This window comes from Carassius carassius, chromosome 23 (genome assembly GCF_963082965.1).
Source record: "Carassius carassius chromosome 23, fCarCar2.1, whole genome shotgun sequence".
Lineage (NCBI taxonomy): Eukaryota > Metazoa > Chordata > Actinopteri > Cypriniformes > Cyprinidae > Carassius > Carassius carassius.
This window is the reverse complement of record NC_081777.1, coordinates 4,815,183-4,841,093: the sequence shown is the minus strand read 5'-3', so window position 1 is coordinate 4,841,093 and position 25,911 is coordinate 4,815,183. Positions and strand designations below refer to the sequence as shown.

The following is a 25,911-nucleotide window of genomic DNA, read 5'->3' as shown; positions in this document are numbered from 1 at the left end:
ATGCAAGATATTCAAAGTGTTAAGTTTACTTGCAATAGGTCCACTTTAGCACAATCATATATACTTCAGTATATCTTTAGTTGGACTTTAGCACTACTTCCACACAGTTAAAGTGCATTAAGTACTACATTTGTTGTTTCAATTTAGCAGAATTAAAGTATACAATTTAAGTAGCCTATACCAAAAGTACAATTCCAGGGTATTTTTATTAAATGCATACACATGTATTTGTAGAATGCTTAGCATGAAATAAATGCAAATTAATTTTAGTATATTTATTTTGGGAATCTTTTACCTTACGTTGGATTTGAGTTGTGGATAAGAATAGTTTACAACTGTACGACATAAAATTGGAATTCAGTACCCAACTGTATCATGAGGAATCAAATGTTTGCTCCACTTTACCATTGTGTTTCTACACTTTAGCATGAAGATGAACTACCTAGAAGCTAATTTTGTTGCTCAGAGGTTGCTAGTTCATAGCACAGGAGACCTAATGATGTTCTCAGATATGTTTATTGAAGTCGTCAACTCCCCCTCCCCCACCCCTTAGAAAACTAAAAATAGAAACAAATGAGCCAATTGTTGACATACAGTGAGAGAGCTTAAAAATTAACATGGATAGCAGCTCAGATTATTTGGTTTAAATTAATAATTTGTGACTTTTGATGATAGACTCTAGTATCTTGGAAAATTTAAGCAGTTTGTTGAGGTAAGTGATACTCAAGAAGAGAGACAAGTGAGAGTATTACCCTCTCAGAAAAATGGTACAAACACTTTCACTGGGATGGTAGTCTTTCAAAAGGTACACCTTTGTACCTTACTTACCCCTAAATGGTGCACGTAAGTACTTTAAAGGTACACATTAGAACCTAACATTGTACAAATTAGTACCTTTCAAGCAGTTGCTGCTCCAGAAATGCAAAACAAAAATCTACTACCTAAATGAAAATCAGCTAAATATTCGATATTTTTTATTTTTTCCTGCCAATTTTATTGCTGAGCCAACTATCAGTGTCAGTCATGTCATTTCAGACACAAATTAACAATGCTCATTAAAAACACATGACTCAATTCAAAACATTATAACATGGGAGTCGTTGCTAAATCCCCATCCGTACATTTTCGGATCCAGTCTTTGGGTTATTCTGTGTATCACTCTGTTGAGTGTAATAGAGTATCCAGTGTATAATGTGTCAGTGTTAGTGCATGAGAGAGGGGGCAGAAAATAGAGGCAGGCCTGGAGGCGGAGCCTTCGCTCTGATTGGCTGCAGCAAAAAGGGTCCGTCACAGAGAGGGCCGGATTAGCAGAGGTGGGGGAGGTGCTTTGCTTTTAGCTGCAGATCAGTGCACAACGGCGAGAGATTAACACTGTTCACAAACCCAGAGACATGAGGAAAATGGAAGAGGACCTCGAATGTGTCTGTGCGAGAAACAGAAAGCTGATTTAGGACTGCTCTGCACTGGTTTCTTCTTCTAGGAGTGCCTCAGGGTAAGGACTCACTGTCCCTTGACTGTCTCTTTTAGGACTCCCTCTGATCCTTTGAGGCATGGACTACATATCATTTCAGCCTTTCTGGGACTCTTCCTCTAAGATTTCGGAGCGTCTTCTTTCACCCCGTTTCTAAAAGAGTGAGAGATATTTGTGTCTCGCACTGATTCTATCAGACTTGAAGGGTTTCATTCGAGAGTTCCTTCAGTCTTTTCTGCCTTTCTCTCTCTCTGTCTTTGTGATCATGCACTGAAATCATCAGTTCATAAATTGAGGGCACACCTGTCTCTCAAATTCACTCACTTGTGTGGATCTAACCAGAACTCTGCAGCTGGAATTTTGCGATGGATATTGCAATGGATTTTGGGATTGCCGAATTTTTTGTTTAACGCTGAACCTGCCGCACAAGACAAGGTGAAAAGGGGTAAGAACTTTTGTAAGTAATGCTTTTTATATTAAATATAGTATAACGTCATATATATTGAAATATATTTATACATTTCAGCACTGAATTTATATATTCAGTGCCAAGGATTAAATAAAATTATATATGTATACATAGAAATATGCAAAGTTTTAAGGTTCAAAACATTTAACACAAAGAAACATTATGATTCTTCATTATTTCTAGGTCATTATTAAATTAAGTAAATATGTGACATCATGTGAACTCCTTTGTACAGACGGTTAGATGTTCTTGGTTTAAATGAAGCTCAAGATGCTCTTTAGATAATCTCAAATCATGCTGCCGAATATGATCAAGTTTTACGTTTCTAATAATTTCCTTTTAATGGTCTCACTCAAATTATGCAGATAATATATTTGTAAATAACCCTTCATTTTCGCACAATTATTTTGTGACCCTTAATCAGTGTATTCCCTCAGTATTGTTACAGATTTATTAAAACGCCATGCTTTAATTGCACATAAACACTGACTCACCTTGATGCCAGCAACCACTGGTTGTCACATTAAAACTTTCTGGGCTTGTGGCCGAGGATGACCACTTTTTAACTACTGAAGGTGTATGTGAGGTGTGTGTTTGTGCGCGTGTACGGCCATGTGATGGGCTGGTCTCTGGATACTGAAAAGGTTACCGCTAATTAAACCACATTTCTCTCCACTGAAGCACAAAATGTAGGACTCCCTGTGTTCCTCCCAGCAGCTGTTATTCTCTTAACACACTTCAGTATCTCTCTCTCCACTCACACATCTGTATATCAGCGTTTAGCAATCTCACGCTCTCGCCCTGTTTCACTTCACACAGGCTGAACAATCTTCAATCAGTGTGTGTGAGTGTTTATACGCATGGGGAGGGGTTCGTCTATGTGCTCAGGGGAGAGATTGTGAGAAATAGTGTGTGTTCGTGTGTGAAACGGGTGTGTCTAGCTTCTTTCTGTCGTTGACAATAACCTTGTGGGAGTCAGTCAGTCAATTAGTTCAACCTTTCCAGTCTTTTGCATGTCTTTCTGTCCTGAACTTCAGGCTCTTTATTGTAATTGTGCAGGTACAATGAGATTAGAATTTTTTGTGTTCCACGAAATCTCTACAGTGAATATGAAATCAAAATTGACCCAATCTACTTTCCTAATAAGTGTAATTAACACTCTTTTTGTGAATGATTCATCTGTGCACATTTTTCCAAAGAAAAATGTGGTTTGTCTTATTTTTATGATTTAAAATAAATGATTTAGCCTTTCTGCTGACATCATTTGGACCATGTGAACTGGATAATGTTAACCAAAAGGCCAAATGCATATTTAGTCATTGTTTTTTATTCATCTGTTTCACTTGGAAATGCAGTTCATTGTTATTTTAGTAGCATCATAGATAGATATAATTATAAATTTTAATAACATTTAGATTTTTTTTTATTAATATTTTTGTTGTTAGAATTTTTATGCATATACATATTTTTTATTAGTTACATTTTTCATTAAATCTTTTTCATTTTTAACTTTTTAGTTTTGATTTATTTTGATTTAAAATGTAGTAGATGAAGAAATATTCATAATATACAACAAAGAAGTATACCTGAATAAACACATTTTGAAAGTTTTAAATACAAAATATATATTTTAAGGCTTTAAAAGTTAACTTATTTACTTAATATATTTATATATCCAACATTACTTAAATAATGGGTAGATATTCCAGATAATACTTTATAAATTAGCTTTGGCATTATTACGGTGACAATATAAAATGTCTTTATAATACCATGCTTAATTTTTATATAATTGGGTCTTATACATGAAAATATGTAGCTTTCATTATATTTTAGGAAGGGGATCCTCGCAAAGAGATCATCATCTACTTGAAGTAGAGTATACTAAAGCAAATGTTGCATCGATGCAACATATTACTGTGGCGATATGATAATGTAATCATAGTATCGTATTGTCTTGTCCTCATTTCACATCTCATAAAGTCAATTTCCATATCCATGTCTTCAGCACCATTGCTACTTAACTCATTTTCTGAGGTAACTTCCGAGCAACGTTTCATGATATATGAGTAGGAGAATGTAAAGTAGTTTTAAAGGCATCCTCTGAGCCGAGCCAAAGCTTTACTCTTCCTGTAATAGTGCTGACACATTTCTGTTGGTTTTTCAGGACATTTACACTCATTTTATAGCCTGTTGGAATGACTGTGAGCAGTATACGGACTCATCGCTCATTCTTATGTCTCTGAAGTTGTCGTCACCTCGGGTTGTGAACGGGCTCTGTTTGTGATCATGGTGGTGGTCGCCAACTGTGTACACACACATGGCTGAAGCTTGGCTTAGGATGATTAGATGCCCACTCTTTATCCTTCGGAACCACACACACACACACACACACACACACACAAGGTCTGACAGATGGCCTTCCTTGAGAGAAAGACAGTGATCCTTTATCACCTTGTCCTTTGTATTATCAACAGTGTCATTTGAAGAAATGAAACAGGGTCCCTGATAGCAGCAAAAGGGCAGTTTGCTGACAGAATTACAAGGATAGTGACCCCAGAGCGACGCAGAAACAGCATGTTCTCATCCTACTCTGGTTATGCATCTGTTCTTCCGTCATCTTTCTCTCTTTGTCACTCTCAATAAATGTCATGGATTCAATGTGCTTCACATCAGTATGGGCAGGTTGATTGGTAAATGGGACTGAAGTGACCGGGGTGGAGAAAATATCCAAAATATGCAATCAAAGAAATATAAGAAATATTGTGTATAAGAAATATTTAGCAAAAATGTATAAAAAAATAAGAAATATTTGTTGACTTAAACTGCAAAATACTTTACACTAAAATTAGATAGATAGATAGATAGATAGATAGATAGATAGATAGATAGATAGATAGATAGATAGATAGATAGATAGATGTAGTATGTGCTAATTTAACAGCCTGGGGTCACGCAGTGATTATAATATCATAAGCTCAGATATCTGTGACCTCTCTGTCTTAATGGAAAACCTTGCCACAGGTCTCGTCACTAACACTAGAGGCCTCTCTTTGTTGTGAGATGAGTTATGCAATGCAAGACTCCACAATGCTGTTTTTAGCATCGCGGTCAGTTACAGCAAAGGAGCTTTTGATGGTGTTTAAAAGGGCTGAGTTTTAGGTGCAGTAACATATAATCCCACACTCGCGTCAGCTGAAACATACCTATAAAGACCGAAGTCGGGTATCATGAATAGTGTTATACAAGACAGCGCTGAGAGAAGAACTCAAGTGACCCTGATGGAGGATTGAGAGCATTAATGACTAGCGGGTCAGCACCCACCACACACCGCCGACATTGCCACAGTCCAGGAAAGCTGTTTTTAATTGATTTTCTGCTTTCACATAGAAGTAGGTCTTTTGAAAAATTCTCAACTTTACTGTCCAGTTTTTTGGCCTTTTTCCTTGGGATAGTGGAGGCTGATGGGAAATTAAAGGGGAGGAATGGGGTCAGGCATAGTGCAATCTGCAGATTTTATGCATGCAATGCAGCTCATGCATGTCAAAAGCATTTTATTTCATTAATATTATATTATCTGCAAGTAGCATTTTCAAGAAATACAAGTGCAGATTTAATACAATTAAAGGGACAGTTTGCCCCAAAATAAAAATGTTATCATTTACTCACCCTTGTAGTTCCAAACCTGAGTTTTTCTTCTTCTGTTGAGCACACAAGAAGATTTTCTGACGAAAGTTAGTAAACAAACATTTGACGGTAGCCACTGACATGGAAAATAAATAAATAAATAAATGAAATAAAAATACTATTGGAACAATGGATTCTTCATTTTTTGGGTGAACTATCATTTAAAGCACACTTCATTTTCTCTTCTCAAATGACTTTTATTAGTTATTTGAGTTTTTGTCGGACAGTTTCAAGTGCGGAGACCATGATAAATCTGGGAGAAAGATAGGAAGTGATGTTCATGATTAAAAATTGATATTCACCTAAAGATTAAATATTTAACCACAAACTACCTTTGTTTCCTCGCTGTGCAGGAACACAACATCAAGCCCCTGTCAGAACATGTCTGACGCGCTTTCATCTAACACTGATACAACATTGTCTACAATTCTTCACTGAAGACATTTGCAGGCACATGTGCCCAGGATGACTAGACAAAAATTATGTTTAACAACAGTCCTCCATAACCCTGCTTATCCTCCCATCATTCCTCCCTTTCATCCAGGACCCGAGGTCAGAGAAGATAGTGTGAGAATGAAAGGGCTAATGGCAAAGGTCATTGTTTGTTTTTATTAAAGTCTGGTGGCCTTCAAGACCCTGGAGTCATTTTTTAGGAGACACCAGCATGTGCCTGTGTGGTTACGACCAGTTGGATGACCCTTTAGTTAAATGCACGACATACTGTTGTTTAGGTTCTTCATTCACATTTATAACCACCCTCTAGCTCATTTGCACATATAAAGACCCATTGTGTGTAAGTGAGGGTGATCACAATCTTGTGTTGTTTGATTTCAAGTAAAAAGTGCTGGGAAATGTGAGATAGAGAGGTAATCTTGTGTTGCTTGAGCCCCTTTCACACTGCACGTTGGTCCCGGGAAATTGCTGGGACAATGCCGGATTGCCTTCTGTGTGAACGCAAACACATCCCAGGATTGATTCCGGGATTGGTCCCAGGTTGGGGACCTAGTAACATGGCCGGGTTCATTCCCGGAACGAGCTCTGTGTGAACAGAAGCCAGAACCAGTGCCGTAAAGGGTGTGTTGTAGTGATGGCGCACGTTATCGTTAGCTCCTCACTATCTGCGCTAAAGCTGAGATCGTTCGCCAGCTTAAGTGAAAGTTAACGTGCCTAGCGTTTTCGATTTGTACATTACACTTCACATCCTGCTGCTTTTTCCACTGGTACAACTCGGCTCAGTACGGCTAAGCTCGGCTCGATTTGTGTTTCCACTGCAGTTTAGTACTGTTTTAGAGTGGGAGGGATTATTCAGGTCGTTATTGTTGCGCCGGCTCTACTGTTGTGAATCCTGAAAAACTTTTTCCCATCAAGATCTCGCTGGAGCCGCTCCTCGGCTATCAACAAAAGGTATGTCTAAATTGTTAAAAAAGGTGCGCTCATTCAAAACTGTTGCATTCGATCCTTCGCTGACTGTGCTGAATAAAATCTAGCAGGCCAATCTGTGATCACCAGAGTTTACACATCATGTTTTGGTAATGGAACGGTTCGCTTTGAATCTCAAGTGAGCTGGTACTGAAAAAAAGTATTAGGTACAAGGTACTGTGCTCAGTGGAAACCCCCTAAAAATGAACCATACTGAACCATATCGTGCCTTACCATGCAGTGTAAAAGTGTCCTAATATGTCTTGCAATTTCCGTGCATGCAAAGTTTTGCGCAATCCTCTTGTTCAATATTCTCTTGATATGGCAATATTGACACCATCCTTAACTATACTAGAGCAGACGGAACTTGCTGCTTTGTCAAAGGCCATGGCAGTACTGAAACAACGTCTAAGCTTTCCGCCAATCACAACGCACTTGTACAGCTCATTTCATTTTTGGGAAGGAAGGCCTTCATTAAACCCGGAACTAATCAAGCCATTTGTGCCAGGCTGGAGAGAAATGTATTGTAATAAAGTGAATCACGTGAAAAAGAATGCATGATCAGGTACACACTCAAAACAAAATCAGGACTTTGTAAACGTGCATAATAGGACCCCTTTAAATGTAAAGAAACAGTCACAAAGGTGTACTACCTTTAAATGCACTTACATGGCAATTTATTTCATTAATATTATATTATCTGCAAGTTCAGGTTCTTAAAAATGTACTTTCTAGATTAGAGGTACACTACAAATGCACATATAATAAAATTAAGTGCACTTATTTTTAAACAGTCTGCAGTCTACTTCATATTAGCTTGTTTCTGAAGCACATCCACTTCATTAAATGTTTAGCAAGACAAAAAGTGTGTGATGAAGCCCCCTGGGCCCTTTTTCCACTTGGGTACAATCACAGGTCCGCAGTCAAAATGTCTCATCCCCACAATGCACCAAATTGCAGCTATAATAAGCAACATTCATTGGTTTTCTCCACATGTGAAGGCAGATGAATGAGAATAGAGAATATGGCTGTCCTGGGGGATGAGGAACGGGGCCCGGCCCCTGCAGTGTGCTCTCAAAGGACGCGGCGGAGGGTTATCTACAAGCCTCAATGCCCAAATCACTCCGCACAGAGAGAGAGAGAAAGAGAGAGCTCTCTGGAGTCTTGGGAAAACATGCAGTGTGCCTATTGCAGTGTGATCTGATGATGTTTGTGTCCAAATGCTTTTCTTTTTATCGTCATTGTGAAATACACAAATAAATGTGACATGAACTGCTCACAGACTGTCCTTACTGTCATGTCAAAACTATTTGTATTGTGCTTTTAACAATAGACTTTGTTTTACAGCAGCTTTACAAGCTATCAAGCATTTGAGATCTGCTATATTTAAATTTTTACAATGATACAAAGTCACACAGCCAAGATTTGCTAAATATCATCTACTGCTTTTTATGTTATGCTGCATATCCAACTTTAATATATATTTCTGGGCAATAATATAGCTGTATTTTGTAAATTTACATCCGAATGAGCGTACTCTAACTATGTGGGATATGCTTACTCTATATATCCAATTTTACATTAAAGAGCTGCATAATTATATAGTTACATTTTGCACTGAAATCAAAGAGTTGGAATGTATACAGTATATCACTTTACAAGTGTACTGTATAATATACAGTGTATTCAAATGTAGAGCTGTGCGATAATAGAGTTGAGGTTTTGTGACAATGCAAGCAATCAAGCAGCTGAGATTTGCTATATATTGTAGTATATAACACACTACACAATTATCTTGTATGTATTGCAAAACTGTATGTATTGCAGGTGCTTTATGTATTAGAATAAAGTTGAACTGTTGCATTGTATAAAGAGCTGGGTGAAATATGGTTACATTTTGTGACAAAATAAAACAAATCAGGCAATTGGAATTTGTTATAGTACATATCACTTTATTTGAGTGTAGTGTATGTTTTCGAATAATGTTGGATATATGAAAACTGTGCAATAATATAAACAATCACTGAGATTTGCTATATAGTAGACTATCTTAGTTTTATGTGAGTGTATGTATGCAGATAAAGTAGGGTGTACTTTATACCTAACTTTAAATATATTGCTTGATGATAATATTGTTACATTTTTGACGATATAACTAAGGACTCGTCTACCGAACTGAGTGGGTGGAGGACAGAAAACGAGGGGGAAAAAAGGGAAGATATTGTTAAATATTCAGTAAGGTCAGTTGCTTTGCTGTGTGTGTGAGAGAGAGATACAAAGGTAAACAATGAGTCCGCACACCAGAAAATGCTCCTTAGCAATTTTAATGATTGCTCACCACGTGTAACGTTTCGGGCCCAAGCCCTTCATCAGACATGAAAACAAGTGGTCCATATATACAGCCATGCATGATCACATGATCACATACATCCATGATTAATCACATGACCAATCAAGTTAAATTGCAATTACATCAGGAAAACAAATAAAAATATACATACATACCGACATTTGTAATACAAAAATATATTAAGTGGCTAAGAGAAGGCCTACAGTGCTTAAAGCATAGCCTAGAAAGTTTTTTAAAAATGTCTCTACCACTTTAGGCAGTCGTGATAGATGAGCAAGAATGTAGATACATAAGGGGTACCACAAAAGTGTGTTACATATATCATATATCAAGTCAGCAAAACGATAACACAACATTTACAATATTAACACAATTACAGGAGGTATTTACAGAAATGGCCTCAGGTCAAAGTCTTCATTCAACCCTTTTGGAGCTAAAGTGTCCAGGGTATAGATCCAGAGTGCTTCTCTTTTGAGAGACAATTAACATCTCCTCCGCGGGAGGGCTGTTTCACAAGTTCAATGCCGCAATATCTGAGAGCGGAAACGTTATGAGAGGCGTGTGAAAAATGCACCGCTACTGGGCTTTTGATGGCATGGTTACGAATATTTGATCTGTGTTCTGAGATTCTTGTTTTCAGTGGCCTGGTCGTTTTACCAACATAGGCCAAGCCGCATGGGCATTTAAGTAGATAGATAACATTCTTTGTGTTACAGGTGATCACACCTTTGATGTCATAGAGATTTCCAGTGCGTGGGTGATTGAAGGTGGTAGTTTTATGTGTGAAGTTGCATTGAGGGCAGTTACCACATCTGTAATTACCAAAGGGAATAAACTGCAAAAAATGTGGTGGAGTCAATGGTGGAAGATAAGCTCTCAGCAACATGTTTTTGAGATTAGGTGCTCTCTTGTACACAATGCGGGGTGATGTGGTGAAGCATTAAAGTGCTGGATCAGAGTCAATAATGTGCCAATGTTTTTTAATGATGGATTCGAAATCTCTGCCAAGAGGCGAGTATTGGACAATACAGTTAACTCTAGACTCAGAAGTTCTGGATCTGATTTGGCTGAGACAATCAGTTTGCGATATATTTTCAAAGCGATTACGTGCTTGGGTAATCCATTCATGTTTGTATTGTCTCTGTTGAAAACGTTTTTCTAAATCCGCTGCCTGGGCTTGGAAATCACTATCAGAACTACAGATCCGGCGAATGCAACTGAACTGATACAAAGGCAGACATTGTAATATTGTAAATGTTGTGTTATCGTTTTGCTGACTTGATATATGATATATGTAACACACTTTTGTGGTACCCCTTATGTATCTACATTCTTGCTCATCTATCACGACTGCCTACAGTGGTAGAGACATTTTTAAAAAACTTTCTAGGCTATGCTTTAAGCACTGCAGGCCTTCTCTTAGCCACTTAATATATTTTTGTATTACAAATGTCGGTATATATATATATATTTTTTTTAATCTGTTTTCCTGATGTAATTGCAATTTAACTTGATTGGTCATGTGATTAATCATGGATGTATGTGATCATGTGATCATGCATGGCTGTATATATGGACCACTTGTTTTCATGTCTGATGAAGGGCTTGGGCCCGAAACGTTACACGTGGTGAGCAATCATTAAAATTGCTAAGGAGCATTTTCTGGTGTGCGGACTCATTGTTTACCTTTGCAACTACTTGTCTGCCCAGCACACAGTTTTATTGTTTTGGATGTGCGTGCTGTACCTTGGAATTCTAGAGAGAGAGATACAGGCTGACATGAATATGTGAGGATCTGTTACTTGCTGTCAACCAGCATCACATGTCCGTTTGGTCAGTTATGATGCTCATGCAAACATAATATCAGCAAAAAAAACAAAAACAAACATTTGCCCCATTCACGCTGTGCTTGTTTTTCATTGTAATTGTGTTTATGGATGCATTATCAGCACTTGCCTGTTAATGGAACATTACCTGATAATTCATCCGGTTGTCTTTTCCCCTGAGAAGTGGGATGTGTGTTCAAAAATTAGCTGTTATTTAAAGCCATGGTGCAGGACACTGTGTCTATCAACTGCATTCATACCTTGTGTACAAATAGAAGCAGGATCTACTTTACAAAACAGACCCTCCATCTCTGTGTCAAATGCAGTGGAAGAGTGTGGCTAAATTTAGAAATGGAATTCTAGTAATGTAAACTACCAAGTATACTGCATACTGTCAACTATTTTTTAAATGTCTGTGAAACCAGGGTCCCTGCGGGCCACAGGAATTGTGTTACAGCCTAATAGGATTATGAAACTAAAAAAAGGCAATGATTTAATTGTCTAAATTTCAGAGTAGCTTGCAATCAGTAAATACCTCATATTCACGCGATATGATTGCTTATGATCTACTGTTGATGAGTAATGACAACACTCACTTCATGGTGATTATATTGTAATATGTAATAGATGGTAATTTCTCATAAAACAAGACTGATCATTTAATGTCATTTCTCTTCTCAGTATATCTTGATTTTATAATCTTTAAACATTTGCACTGGAAGACAACACTGTTTGAAGTTTGTTCAGAAGTTACAGTAAAATTATTTTTTCCTCCCATATTTTATTTCATCCTGTTTAATCAAGTAAGAGATACATGATTTATTTTGAGATTGTATCAGTTTGTTCTGTATGGACATGCATTATTAATTGAATTTGTGCAGGTCTTCAAAAAGGTTGTCTTATATTTGACTTACATTTTGTAGATATCTTGGAAGCTTATGCATTTTACGATAGTATGCTTGTCGTCACATGGGTCTTTTTGCATGCTTGATTCAGTTAATTTTGTTGAACTGTGGGATATACAGTATAGGCCTTCCAGGTCTTCCATGGCTTGGTTTCAAAACCTGGAGAGCTGCTTTTCTGTCTACCAACAACATAGGCAGCTGTCTTTCAAGACTGTGTCTTAAATGAAACAAACAGAATCAAAGATAACAAATCTGGAATAATGTAAATAGACAAAACAATTGTTCAGATAGTGCTATTGAAGTGTAGTGCATTGACTTTGATTCAGTTTTGAGTTATAATGTTGCTAAGTTAATAGCATTATACTCTACAAACATAAAAACACACAAATATCAGTGAAATGGTTCACTTGAATCAGATTAATTGATACTCATTGCCTAAAGCCCAAGACACGCTGCTCAGTTTTTGGCTGTTCCAGACGAAAGATTGGCATCATGAAACAGTCGTGGTTATTTCTGTGATTGCATAATTACCTATGTTGTACAGTGAGAGAGGTTCAAAGACAACCATTAAATTTTCTGACAGTGTCAGAAATTCAGCTTGACCATTGCACAGTACGTTTGCTGCTACGATGCACATTTACTGGCCAGCCAATAAAAATGTGACTTGAAATCAACACGATATGGTGCTAAAACATAAAACTGCTTACCTCAAGCTCTTATCCCTTCCTATCCCTTATTCTTCCATCAATAGGGTCAGTAGGTGTCATCAATGTATAGTCTACATGCATGCAAGTTTATTAGATCTATGTTGCACAGTGTGATCTGCAATAGGATTGAACATAGACTATGTTTAATGAATTCTGTTCACATGCCTATATATACAGTACATACTGAATACTGTAAAAATAGTTTGGTAGTAAACGATTTGCATGAAGACCATTAAACACTTAAAACTGAGAACAGGTTATTCTCTTAATGCATTATATGCTGTTTTGTGTGTGTTTGTAACACTATTCAGTTCTTGTTCTAAATTTTTCCGTTTCCATTTTGCCTAGACCTTTGGGAACAGTGCTGGAGGTGTGTTTTGGACGGAAGGGAAATTTGTATTTTGGGTCTGTTCTGTATGTTTGTGTGTTTTCCTTTGAAGCCGTCTGTCTGGTTGCAGAAATAAGGAGGGTTTTTATCTACCTCCAGGGATTTCGATGCTCCTGCTACTTCAGTGAGCTTTAGCCCACTGAGATTTTCATCGTCTAAATCGGATTCATTCACAAAGTCCCTTGTCCTACAGATTTCCTTTCATTTAAAGCAGAGAAACAGTCAATAAGGTAAGCTGAGCAACAGTTATCTGTTGTATGACTATTAGAATTCAGAATAACACAGCAGATACTGACCTTTACATTCACAGCCACACCTCAGCTGTCACCGTTTTATGCCTTAACGGCACAGTGAACTTTACTCAACCTCACAGCACTATGCAGCCATTTGAGTTTTAGTACTGTATCATAAAACTGCATCGACTGGATGGATGGGTTTTTAATCCTTATGGGCCAAATCAATGTCTTTTGTTACTGCTCCTTATCGGTTCGGGGCAGAAGTCGGCCGTGCAGCGTTAAGGTGTTGGAGGGGGTTTACTGCCCTGCATATGGTCTGAATGAACGTGAGGTGAGAGCTGGGGGGCGTTCTCCATTAAAAGAGCGATGAAACTGAATAATCTTCCCATCGGAGTGCAGTATGGCCACAGGCTAAACACAGACAGGCGGCGTAATTGACTCTAAGCAGTCTTCACAACTGCATAGATCTCTTTAAATAGAGAAGCTAATGGCTATTGGTTGCTGATCTGATTTTGCCGTTGGGACCTGATGGAATTGCGCTCTGGAGGTACAGGAGAATTTGAAAGCTGTGTGGAAGCAGGGGAAGTGGAAGAGAGGCAATTATGATTTCTGCAGGATTGGGACTAAAATGCTGACAATGAACTGAGCAGACTGAGACACTTGCATTTGTCTTCGAATTGTGAGAGAAACAAACATTCATCACTGTAACTCACAGTGCAAGAGGCATGATAGACGGAATGTGGAAGCTGAGAGGTGCCAGTTAGGTTTTATTGTGCAGAGCGTTTTGATGTAGCTTTTTTTGGTTCATTTTACCTCTCCTCACAAAGTTCTTGTAACAGAGATTTCTTTCATGCCCTAAGGAAAAAACAGTTTGCTGAAAGATTTGTTTTGGAGCATGGAATATTGTTTATTTATAGCTTCTCAAAGCTGGTTGTTATCTGGTCAGAGATGGTCATTACTGTTTCCCAAAAACATGGCTACCAGTTTAAGTAGGTTTTATGAGCAGGGGAATCGCTAACAAAAGCTTTGTGATATCTCTCCTAGACATCATGAGATAAACAGATGCCAAATTGAGTCTCAGTTTCTCAGATGTTTGTCCTGAGAAAAAGACACTGGTAATCATGTATATATCTTCTCTAGAGTTTAAGAAGAGAAATGTTGAAAATTCCCTATTATGTCTGTATGATGTAAAACATTTGTAAAACATGCATGTCATGGCACCGTGCAAGTGTCCAATTTTTAATCTGATTGAAAAACAGACAAATTCAAACATTCCTATGCATCGTTTTTTTTGTTTTTTTTTCATTGATCGAATAATTTCAGGTCTGCATCAACAATTTCAATTTGATCAAAATTTTATTCAGATCAAGCTCATGGATATAATTGTAAACAATTTATTTGAGTGTATGTGAACGTAGATTGTCATTGCATCTGCTTTTACTCCGCACAAGTCCTTCAATACAAAATATCTGTAAAAGAGTGTTAGCCTCTGTTAAAATGCAATTAAAATCACATTTGTATTTCCTAAAACCCAATTTTAAAATACTATAGTGCTAATACAATTCGATTTTTATTAAATGAAATGAATTTTATTCAATAATTATTCAACGAATAATTACATTCATTAATAGGAATAATCACTTATTCGTCCAAAGTAAATCAATATATTGATCAGAGATCTTTAATGATCACTTTCGTTAGCTCAGCTGTAAGCAGTCTATGGTTCCCAGGGCAACTGAGTACATTAAATTTCCTTATTATAGCACATTATATAATCAAAGTGATGTGTGGTGACAGATGTGTGTATATCGGCTATTTTATAATGTGCCTCATGCAATCAGATTTTATAACGCAGATATCTTTTTTCATCATCAAAGCACAACGAGGTGTAGGCCAGATTTCAGGCGAAATCAGGATTAAAAATGTTTTTTAATTACAGAAAATTGATATTCTCTGTACTGTTCCTGAGAACTGCAGTTTCACACAGGGCAATGTCACCTTCACCAGCTTGTGATGTTATTTCAAAAGGGAAATATGGGGGATGGCTCATGTTCATTCCACTTCAAACATGTTCAGATACTTTCAGTGGTGACAGTATTCCATAATAAGTGCACAAAGGTCTTGACAAAATGGCAGAGAACTGCTGCTTACCCCCAAGCACAGTTGTACCTTTTGTGCTACTGATCTTCAGCATTTTTTCATGCCTTGCGGGATAAAGCCATGACAGGCATGTCAGGGCTGGTGTAGACTGCTGTTTTGGCACTTCTCTTCATTGAATTTAGTCGTGAATCGCATTAGCATCGTGGGAAGATAAGCCATGTAATGGTGCATAAAGCGATGCAGATACGTTCATTAACCCGAGGGTCGGTCTTGAAAAGAGAACAGCCCGTTATCTAATGATGGTATTGTTCTACTTGAAGGCTGGAGCTGTCATTTGTTGTTTAGCATTATTTACCGAAGCATACATCTTTCTTTATTCTCTTTGTATTTTGCTTTTGTCCTTCCTTTTTCTTTTCAGGCAATTTCCTTCCATTGCAGCTGCAAATAGCAGGGGCTAATTCAGAGAAACGTGAGGGGTGTTCAAGCCATGATATGCTGTAATTACCTCACATTCATTATTACACATTTATATTCTGAATATTATGGTTCTGTAATAAAGAATCGTAGTAGTATAGGCAACTGCATTTTAGGGTCTGTTTAAACAGGATTTGTTCATAAAACAGCTAGACAGAGCACAGTGGAAGGCGTTGTTAGGTGGCGAATTAACCATTGTGAAAAGTAATTGTTCTTAACTGTATTGAATGTGCACTTGTAGTGTACTTCAAATCTTAGATGAATATTGATTAAATTAAAAGGTATACTTCATGGATGTTTCTTAACTCACTTAAAATTACAATTTGTAAGATATTTGCAGTAAAATATCCAAAAACCACTAGGCTATTGTTATATATTTTGTCCAGCTGATTACTAACAATATCTCTAATGTTTTCAACTACTTTTAAATCATGAGAAAATTCCCATTCTAAACAGTGGCACGGGGCAGTGCAGTCGCCTGTCAATGATGTTAGTTACCCTTTGTTACCGCCTTTACTGATGTAGAAACCACATGACAACAGTGTCGTGGACAAGTAGTGTCTAGCGTCCAGCGAACTACTAGCTTGCTTCAAGCAGTTCTTTATTTACTACTTCTTGCACATTTTATGGTGGATTGTGTTACTTATTTATGGAACATAATTACTGTTTGCCATATGCCGCTGGTTCTGTCGACAAGGACAGCTCCCATAAACGTAAGCATACGGGCCAACCAAACGACCCGAGAAGAGTTTGGGACAAGAGGAGAGAAAGAGCATCAATATCGGTGTTGCATTTTCTAGATGGAGAGAGCTTCGCGACAAACTTCAAGTATAAAGAGATGCCAATCTCGCTTGTGTTTTAGTCTACAAGTGAGTTGTTTTGATTCGTATCTTTACGGAAAACGTATGATATTATAACGATCAACAAGATTAGTATTATGGGGCATACACGTCAAACGCGGGGCATCGCATCTCTAGATCCATAGTCTGATCCATAGTCTGATCGCGTTTTTGCATTGAATTTTTATGTAATCTACTCTCGCAAATCGTTGAACTTGCATTTGCTATGCATGCCCAATTATTTTGTTAGAAGACAACAAATCCCATCATTCCACGCTCCTTCTTAGCGTCATCAAACCACGCAATTGTTATTGTTTTGGTAGTGCGCCCTCTAGTGGAAGGTCCTACAACCTGTACCTTTAAAGCTTTAGTTCACCCCAAAAAGAAAATTCTGTCATTAATTACTCACCCTCGTGTTGTTCCAAATCCTGTGTGACCTTTGTCATCAACAAAACACAAATGAAGATATTTTTGTTTAAACTAGAGAGCTCTGTGACCCTTCCTTAGACAGCAAACACAACTGTATTGTTCCCAGGTCCAGAAACATATTAAGGACATCGGTAAAAATGTCCATGTGTCATCAGTGGCTCAACTTCAGTTTTGCAATGCTACGAGAATACTTTTTGTCCTCAAATAAAACAAAAATAACAATTTATTCAACATTTCTTCTCCGCCGAGTTCCAACATTCTGCCATTTTGAAGAGGGTTGGGGGGGGGGCACTAAGATGAACATAATCAGCATTTTTTTACTCTTAGGGAAAAGCGTGTGCATGCATTGTGATACTCTCTAAAATGCCAGAACATGGTAACTCGGGGGAGATTACTTGTTGAATATAGCCATTCATTTTGGTTTTCTTCGCGGTTTAGGGCTTTTTTTAAATATGACAGATTATATTTTATATACCCATGGACATATTATATTGACCTGTTTATAAATGAAAGCATGGTAATTGATATCAAATGTATTTACAAAAGTAAACCATGACATCATATCTCAAATTTAAATATGCTTAGGTTTGGTCTGTGTGTGATGATGGTCAGTCAGTCCCAAACATTGTGTCTTTGAATGTAGCCTTTGGCAGAGACACGCTACCTCATTTTGGTAATCTCCTCAGGCCAATAGACTACCTGTCCCCCCACACTGTGGAGAGATATCGCTTCCCCCAGGCTTTAATGACTCTTCCATTATTTTCCACTCTGGTCTCGTAATGACCCCTGATTATGCTGTTTGGACACAAACTGGATTGACAGCACTGCAATTAAGAGTCACAGAGGACTTAAAATAACCCTGCAGACCACCTCAACTTGCTCAACTTGCTGTGCACGAAGCACCACAGGCCACTATCACATCCCTCTCCCAGAACCTTGTCCTGTGATCATAATCTTGGAATTTTGGCTGAAATGTTAAGGCTCTTGTGATCTGTGTTTCACAGACTCGGATTCAGAATGTCCAGTATTCAGTTTATATAGCATTCCTGGATTGAAGGCCACCTGTCTGTTGTTATGTTCAGTCCAAAATTTTATATGTTTTTATGCTGTAGCATTTGCTCAGACTTTAAGTCCTATCATCAGCCAGATCCAAAAAGAAAAAAAGAAAAGAAAAAAAAGCACAAAGCCTGTGCTTGAAAGAAAACAATCTGACAATTAGGCCTACAACCAATCAGTTTTCAAAAAGAAATACAAAAAGAGATTTTGAAGCACCAAACAACACTGAACCTCTTTGGCTTTCATTGTATAAATAAAACATTCTTTAAAATATCTTTTGTGTATTAATTAGCTCAGCTTAACCAGTGAGACCTCCTTGGTCAACCTGCTTCAGAAAAATGACAATACATGTCAGCAGACTAAGCTTTGCTGGTTAATAGCTTTGCTTTGCTAGGTCAACACTAAACCAGCTCTAACCATCTTAGACCAGTATGCCTGCAGTTGAGAAGCCCCGCTTTGCTTTTCTACAAGTGGTCCGTCTCCTTCCTATACAGTCTCTGGCCTGCACGCTGATCACACTTTCTCAGCTGGAAATCTGAGATGTGCTATCCTCAGTTTAACAGGCTTTTGTTTTAGGTAGGTGGACACAATATGTCTCTGCATGAAGAGAAACAGTGAGAAATAAAGTATGTTTAATATAGAGCCAAACAAACATGTGAGTCAGAGCTACGTGATGAAAGGACGACTCCCGCAGAGCACAGATGCTGTATCAATTCATGATTGATTCACGGTTTGACCTTTCTTTAAGTCGACCTCAATCAATATCAATAATCTTACTTGTTAAGTTGCAACCAAACAAACTGATGTGCGTTAAAAGAGCACCTTTAAATGCTTGAAATGTATCTCTTGATTTGTGGCCCATTTTTCAGGTTCCAAAAGATTAATTTTTCAAATGTAAAGTAGGAGTGTATGTGAGTGATACACGGAGTTTACCTTTACATTGTAGCCTCGTTTTATGACATTTTTCCAAGTACAACAGAAGCTCCATATTTAACGTGGCTTGTATTACCTTCTGTTGCAGGTTTCACGGAGGTTGAAAGTAAAGGTTTTCCAGTGATTACTTAGTCTGGGTCAGCAAACACGTCTCTTCTGCATCATAGAGCTTCCAAGACACATTCTGGTGAGTCAACCGTGGAGTTTTATACATTTTTTATTATCTGAAATATTATTCTGAAGTCATTTTCCCATAGTTTGTTTCAATGAAATGTTGTGCGCACTTCAAGCATTGTGAGGTTCAAACACTTAAACTTTGACCCCATTGGCTGTTGACCTTTTGAAGCACAGCCAAAGATTACTGGAAAGGTTACATGATAATGTGGGGAGTGTTGGTATGAAAATGAACAAGATGGATAGAGACTGTTTCTGTATCTAGATACAATAAGGGCGCAAACTGCCAATGGTGGGTGCATTTAAATGGCCAGGAATTTTTTTGTAGTATTTAGATTTTTTTTTATGAATAAATATATATTTTTTGTCCTTGTGACAATGGGTTCATTTATCTGTTTTTCTTGTATAATTGAGACAATCTGTGCAGCACTGGCATTGTGTCAATCATAGATATGCAAGATGAGCCAGTCTCTTTCTATCTGGAAAATGTCACCTGTGAGTAAGAATGACAGACACATTGTGCTTCTTACAAACATTTTATGTTCGGATGGCTTACTGTGAGGAATCTTTCCAACCCAGGCTCATGAAAAATAAATTCCAGTGAAAATATTTTTGTAGAAATTATATTGTGTTGCTTCTTGCATGTTTGGTGGCAGTTTGTAAGTGAACAGTCCAGTGAGTGATTATAAAAAGCATGTTAAATTTCCTTTAAAACATGATAACATTTTATTATATTATGCTCTAATTTCTCCCTCATTTGGAATTAATCAACTCTACACTAAACCCAGCTGATAGGGTTAAAGAAAGAAAACGTGAGATAAAAGCACATTTGCTCAAGAAAGCATGCCATTACATGGTTTGGCTTTTTTGCTGAACAAGGTGCGCTAATGAGCAATTTTACTACATTGGCAAAGACACACATATAGAGCTGGTTATGTGATGGAAATTAAAATGTATTAGTTTACAAATCATGCATTATGATAAAAGCGCTTTGAGGTGATACCATAGTAAATATATATAGTAAAAATATATATTGATTTTAACAGTAAAACACTTTAAAAATGCTACAGTGAAAACCTTTTAAATGGTTAACAGTTAAGCTTCCATACTATATTTGGTGAATAAATTAATTTTATTTAATGTAATTTTACAGAAAATACTGGTACAAACATTGTTTTTGGAAGTGAAAAAGAAAAAGTAAAGGTATATATAGTCTTTTAGCAATTTAAGTTAAGTCTGTAAAACCTAAAATGTTGCTACCATATTTTTTATGGTAAAGTTCTGGCAACCACAGCTGGCAGTATTTTACTGTAAATGTTATTTATTTATTTTTTTACAGTGTAAGGATCCACACAGATATACGTCTTTATTAATCTATAATCTGCACCAAAATCTGAGAGAAAAGCAAAAAAAGAAGTTGTTGGTGTTTAACTACCACAAGTGTTAATTTCAGTTGGAAATTTCTTCTGATTGTTAAAGTTTTTTAGAAGATATGCAAGTCACGGCAGATCTTGTCTTCGGTACACAGTTTGTTTTGATTTTGTAGTTCCTACAAACTATTGTCAAGTGATTTAATTAGCAGTTGCTAATTTTGTAAGACACAATGTCAAGGCATATCTTTTTCACTCTCTGCAAACTTTCACAGCAATCGGTAAGACTCTTTCCTTTCTACATTCATATATGTTCACTCTTTTTGATGTCTGTGTTCAAGGTTTAATGTCTAGACATCTAACTTAGCAGCCCTGCCATGATCTGCAAAGCTTTTCATGAAGAGGTCAGAGTGACACATGATGTTTTTGTCAAGAGAGGTGTTAAAGCTCTGACATGAGTCATGTGGAAGGGTCTTAACACTTACTAATGATGAAAAAAGACTTTGTATCAGATCAGCAAATGTTAAATAAAGCTGTTTATTTGCTCAGAGTCAAGCTCGTCATCGTCCTTCCTCAAGTGGTTGTCAGGGAAACAAATCATTGCAATTCTAAAGCCCTAAACAACTCACTTAAATGTTATGTTTTCCCATCTAAAGGGCAGAGATGCACACTTTATACTTTTATATCCACAAACAAACAATCCGTGCAACTAGAACATTTAAAAGGGCGCATTAGCTGAGCTCATGAAATATTGATTGCTAAGCATGATTTGGTTTTATCTCTGATATAATGGCTTTTGGGTGCTTTGCTATCAGACTCAGATGCAGAGGATCTGTTAGGTCATGCCAGTTCAACTTCTTGATTGGAGTTCAAGTTACATCCGCTTTCAGGAAGAAGTAGATATCGAAATGTTTAGCGCTGATGTATTAGAAGCAGCTGATGGTTCTTTTTTGTTTTGCAAATGTGGTGTTTGTTTCATCAAAAAGAACCCAGTTCGACTGATGCTGATGGTTTCTAGAATGTGTAGGCAGGTTGCTAGAAAATTAGCGTGTGTGGAGGTTGTGCAGACCACAACCCACAGGCTGCCCTTGGCTTGAAGTTGGCTGAGAAACAATAAAGGCTCCTTAGAGGGGGCAGAGAACCCTGCTGATAAGATGCAGCTTGACTGGCATGGATTTCCAGGTTGGTCTGTGTGGATGAGAGCTGATAATGGAGGATCAACCTCTGAGCAATACAGATTTTCTCTGGGAACCAGAAAGACCTCCGGAAATAACATATTTCACCAGAAAAGGCACTTTGTTTACCTGTACTGTAAAATTAAGTTGGTGAAGCTGGTTTTTCTGAAGAAACTAGAAATCTTGCTGGTTCCCGGGGGGAAAGTGCACAGAGCTTGCTCTTCCATAGCTGAGATGACTTGCAGTTATCTCAAAAATTAAAATAGCCACAACTGAGACAATATTTACATCCTGCAAATTATCAGATTTTGTTCATAGCACAGCCCCATAACTCAACCAATTTTTCCTCCCCCAGAGAAATTCGATTTTATTACATTTTTAGTGAAGATTTGTAATTAAATTTTAATGATTAGATTACATTTTAGTAATCAAAAAACATGTCTAATTGATTAAAATCGTGAAACTTTTTGAACTAAATTTTTAGGCACCAATGAAATTTTGGGTTTCAAATACTTGAAAATGGATATATGAGCAGGTCAGAACACAACTGCATTTTTGCAACTTGAGATTGTAGATGATGCAACTCTATGCTGTCCTGAAAATTTTTTTGCATATCGCTCAGGAGACTTGGAGCTCTTTTTCATTTAAGTTTCATCTTTATTTCAGGTTCAACACTAAAATGATTTAGAATAAATAAAAATAGACATAACTGAAACAGCTTTTGCTTAGAGTAAGACCATAAAGCTATAGAATTAATATAGCTCAGATCATTTGGCTTGAAGAACTTGATGAGAAATATTGTGGTTTTCAATCTCTGAGGAGAAACATACAGCATGAGATTATTTGGGGTTTTCATTTTCTCTCTATTTATTTTCAATTCTGTCTATGAGAATCCATGAAGATAGTTAAGAAGCTCACAAGTTCCCATTGTAGCTTGACTTCATCCTGTTCTGACCTTTCACCTTTCATCATGTGTGAGTCAGCAGACCCTCTTGCTCTCCCACAAGGTGCACAGCAGATATAAGAAAAGGCCCTCCATAAAATAGACCAAATAAATCATGTTCAGTCTCTGAGCCCTTAGAGTTCAAAACAGGATATGCTCTTTTAGGGTGTTTTATAGCCATTTCTAGTTGTTAAAGGAACTTTTATCCCAGTTTCCCACCGGTACCCCCTGTGTAAATACCTGGTGGTGTTCTCTTTCAATGCCGAATTGGATTGCTTAGGCCTTCGGCGGCAAAACTCGGATATGCATGGCAGATGCAAGCTGTAAATACTGTCCCAGGGCCATGCTGGTGTGGAGCAGAGCTGTCTCTGACAGAATGAGAGATTGCAGGAGATAGTTCAGATGAGCCTACTGGAGATCACTTTGTTTTGAAAGGTCGGTGAAGAAGAGGGGAACGCACTGTGATTCATGCTCCCCTAATGGAAAGCTCTCAGTGCCCTGGAATACACACTTCAGTACAACACGCTCCAAGTTTTCATCCACAGGAAAAATTATTCTAGCCCCCCCCCCCTTAGAAGGTAGAGGAATAGGGGAGCAAAATGCTATCCTTACATGCAGGCCTCATAAACGCCACACAATCTTTTGACACCCTGTTCACCCTACCTACTGAAAACAGTGGATTTAGTCAAAGCTTCTGCTGTCATCCTTTATCATAATGTGATGAAATTTCTCACCGTTGGCCTAAAATGCATCTCTGATCAAATTATTGGAGTTCAAACAGAGTGTCTTATGCAAATTACTTCAGTTTGATGAAAAAATAACAGAAGCAGATGCCTTTTTAGCCATACCAGGTCAATTTATGGGGTTTTCAGCCGTGCCTCAGTGGAATGAGCATTCCCTCCTCTTTCACTCACATAATTGAAGAACAAACTCAATTTTTACTGACACGTGATCTCTCGAACTCGGGGTCTGAGAGGCGTTTGCAAGAAGTGAATACCTCAGATGAACTCAGATACCTTTAAAGCTAAAAACATTGTACCCTGAAAAAGGCCTTTCTTTCAGTTTTATGGAAAGAAATATTTAGTGAGATTGAAGAAATTACAACAGCAATATCATATAAAGGATTTTTATGCATTTGGCAGACACTTTCATCCTTGGTGTTGCTGATGCCTTGCCCTGTGCCAGCTGAGCCAAAGAAATATATACTGCTATTGTATTATTATTATTAAGAAGAAAAATAATCATTAGTATTATTTTATTGGATTCTATTCATTTTATAGTAATAATAATAAAAACAGTAATAAAAATAATAATATTATTAATATTTTATTAGTTATATGTTGCTGCATTCAGAAGGGCTCATAAAATAGATAAATAATTTAAATAACAATAAATCAATAATAATAATAATAATAGTGACAGAAAAATTATTATGAATTCAGTATTGCTTATTACAATATAAATATTTATATACCAATAACAATGCATCTTCAAAACGATTTACTTGTATTAATTATTATTATTATTTTTAGTTTTAGTATTAAAAAAAAGGCTGGATTCCAACAAAAAGTAAGTGTTATGAAAAGTTGACTGAGACATAGTGGTAACTACAATGGATGACAATTAGGTCAGGGACCTTAAAAGTGCAAAAGAGATGTTAGTTCATTTTTTGGATCAAAGAGTTAGGTTATTTTAAAGAAGACTGTAGTGTCTGTTTTAGTAGTGCTATTTTTCTTTGTCCTTATGTACTTTTTATTAGAAAACATATCACGCCCAGTAATGTATCCTCAAACACAAGATGGCATCCAAAAAAGCTTTTCATCTGTTGTGCCTAATAATGCTAACTGGCTCCTGTGACATCCAGTAAAATCCTTCAACGTCTGACCGGGAGTGTGTGTGTGTCATTGATGGTGAAAGAGAGTAAGAGATGCCTTTTGTAAATGAGAGATGACAGTGTGAGACATGACAGCTCCCTCTCAGTTTTATCCGATTCATATTTTTTATGGGCAAACAGGCTCATGAATAATGCAATGGCAGGTTAAATGATGTCACAGATGCAGAATAATCTCAGTGTTTGTTATTGATATGCATGTGCTGCTTCCGTGAACGTGGGTGTGTTTACTGTGAGGGGAAGTGAGTGCATGAAGCCTCCTGCTATTTTGTGGGCTATGAAACTGGGAGACGTGCATGCCTCTGTTGGATAGTGAGATCGAGAAGATTTAAATAGACGAGTTAGTCTCAGCAGCCACAGAAGTGGCATCTCAGTAGATAGATAGTTAGCGAACCCAAGATCTGGGCGAAAACAATATTGGCAGCTTCCGTTCCCCCACTCACAATCTGCTGTGTATTTACAGAGTTGAAGGCCAGGCTGCCTGCACAAGCTCCCAGGTTCAAAACATTGTTGTTATGTGGGATAGCTTCAGCTTTTCTTTGTGGAAAATGAATATAGATTAAGGTCTACTCAGGGTGAGATGGAAAGTCATCTGACCTTCTAGACTGCCGACTCATTCTTATACAATAGACTTTTTAAACAGCTTGTGAATGTGTCTATCGACTTTCGCTGTGAAGCCCATGTAGCCTGATTGGATCTTGCACCACACCATCTGGGACCAGAACAATAGATATTCTGCGTAAGTGGTCATGATTAATTCTCAGAAGGTCACAGCAGATGTCCAGCAGAGCTACAGCTCTGGACGTGAGGTGTTAGCATTGCAGACCTTTCAAAGGCCTTCACAGCCACAGTCAAATTATGTGTTCAGGTGCTGGTGGTTTGAATCGCTCTCCCAGGCTGCTGTTGAGAACACATCAGAAATCAGCCTCAGATTTCATGTTTCATTTTGGAAATTGCATGCCCATGGGAGCCTGGCCAGGGACCAGCAGACATGAAGTCAGTAGATGAACCTTGCTCAATATGATAGATGGAGATGGTGAGTTTGCATTTGTCATTAGCTATTTGATCC

General features: G+C 37.5%; 1 protein-coding gene across 4 annotated transcripts in view; it reads left to right on the top strand.

Moving 5' to 3' along the window:
• Positions 1 to 1,350: 1,350 nt before the first annotated feature.
• Positions 1,351 to 25,911, top strand: part of LOC132101249 (xylosyl- and glucuronyltransferase LARGE2s-like) — a 55,702-nt gene continuing 31,141 nt past the window's right edge. Inside the window, exons 1-3 of one of the 4 annotated variants that reach the window (XM_059506038.1) lie at positions 1,359 to 1,492; positions 1,814 to 1,916; positions 19,378 to 19,476. The gene's annotated coding sequence lies outside the window, so the exon portion shown is untranslated. Of the gene's footprint in view, positions 1,929 to 19,377; positions 19,477 to 25,911 lie in introns of all 4 variants that reach the window. The other 3 variants (XM_059506033.1, XM_059506036.1, XM_059506037.1) reach the window with 3 other exon arrangements.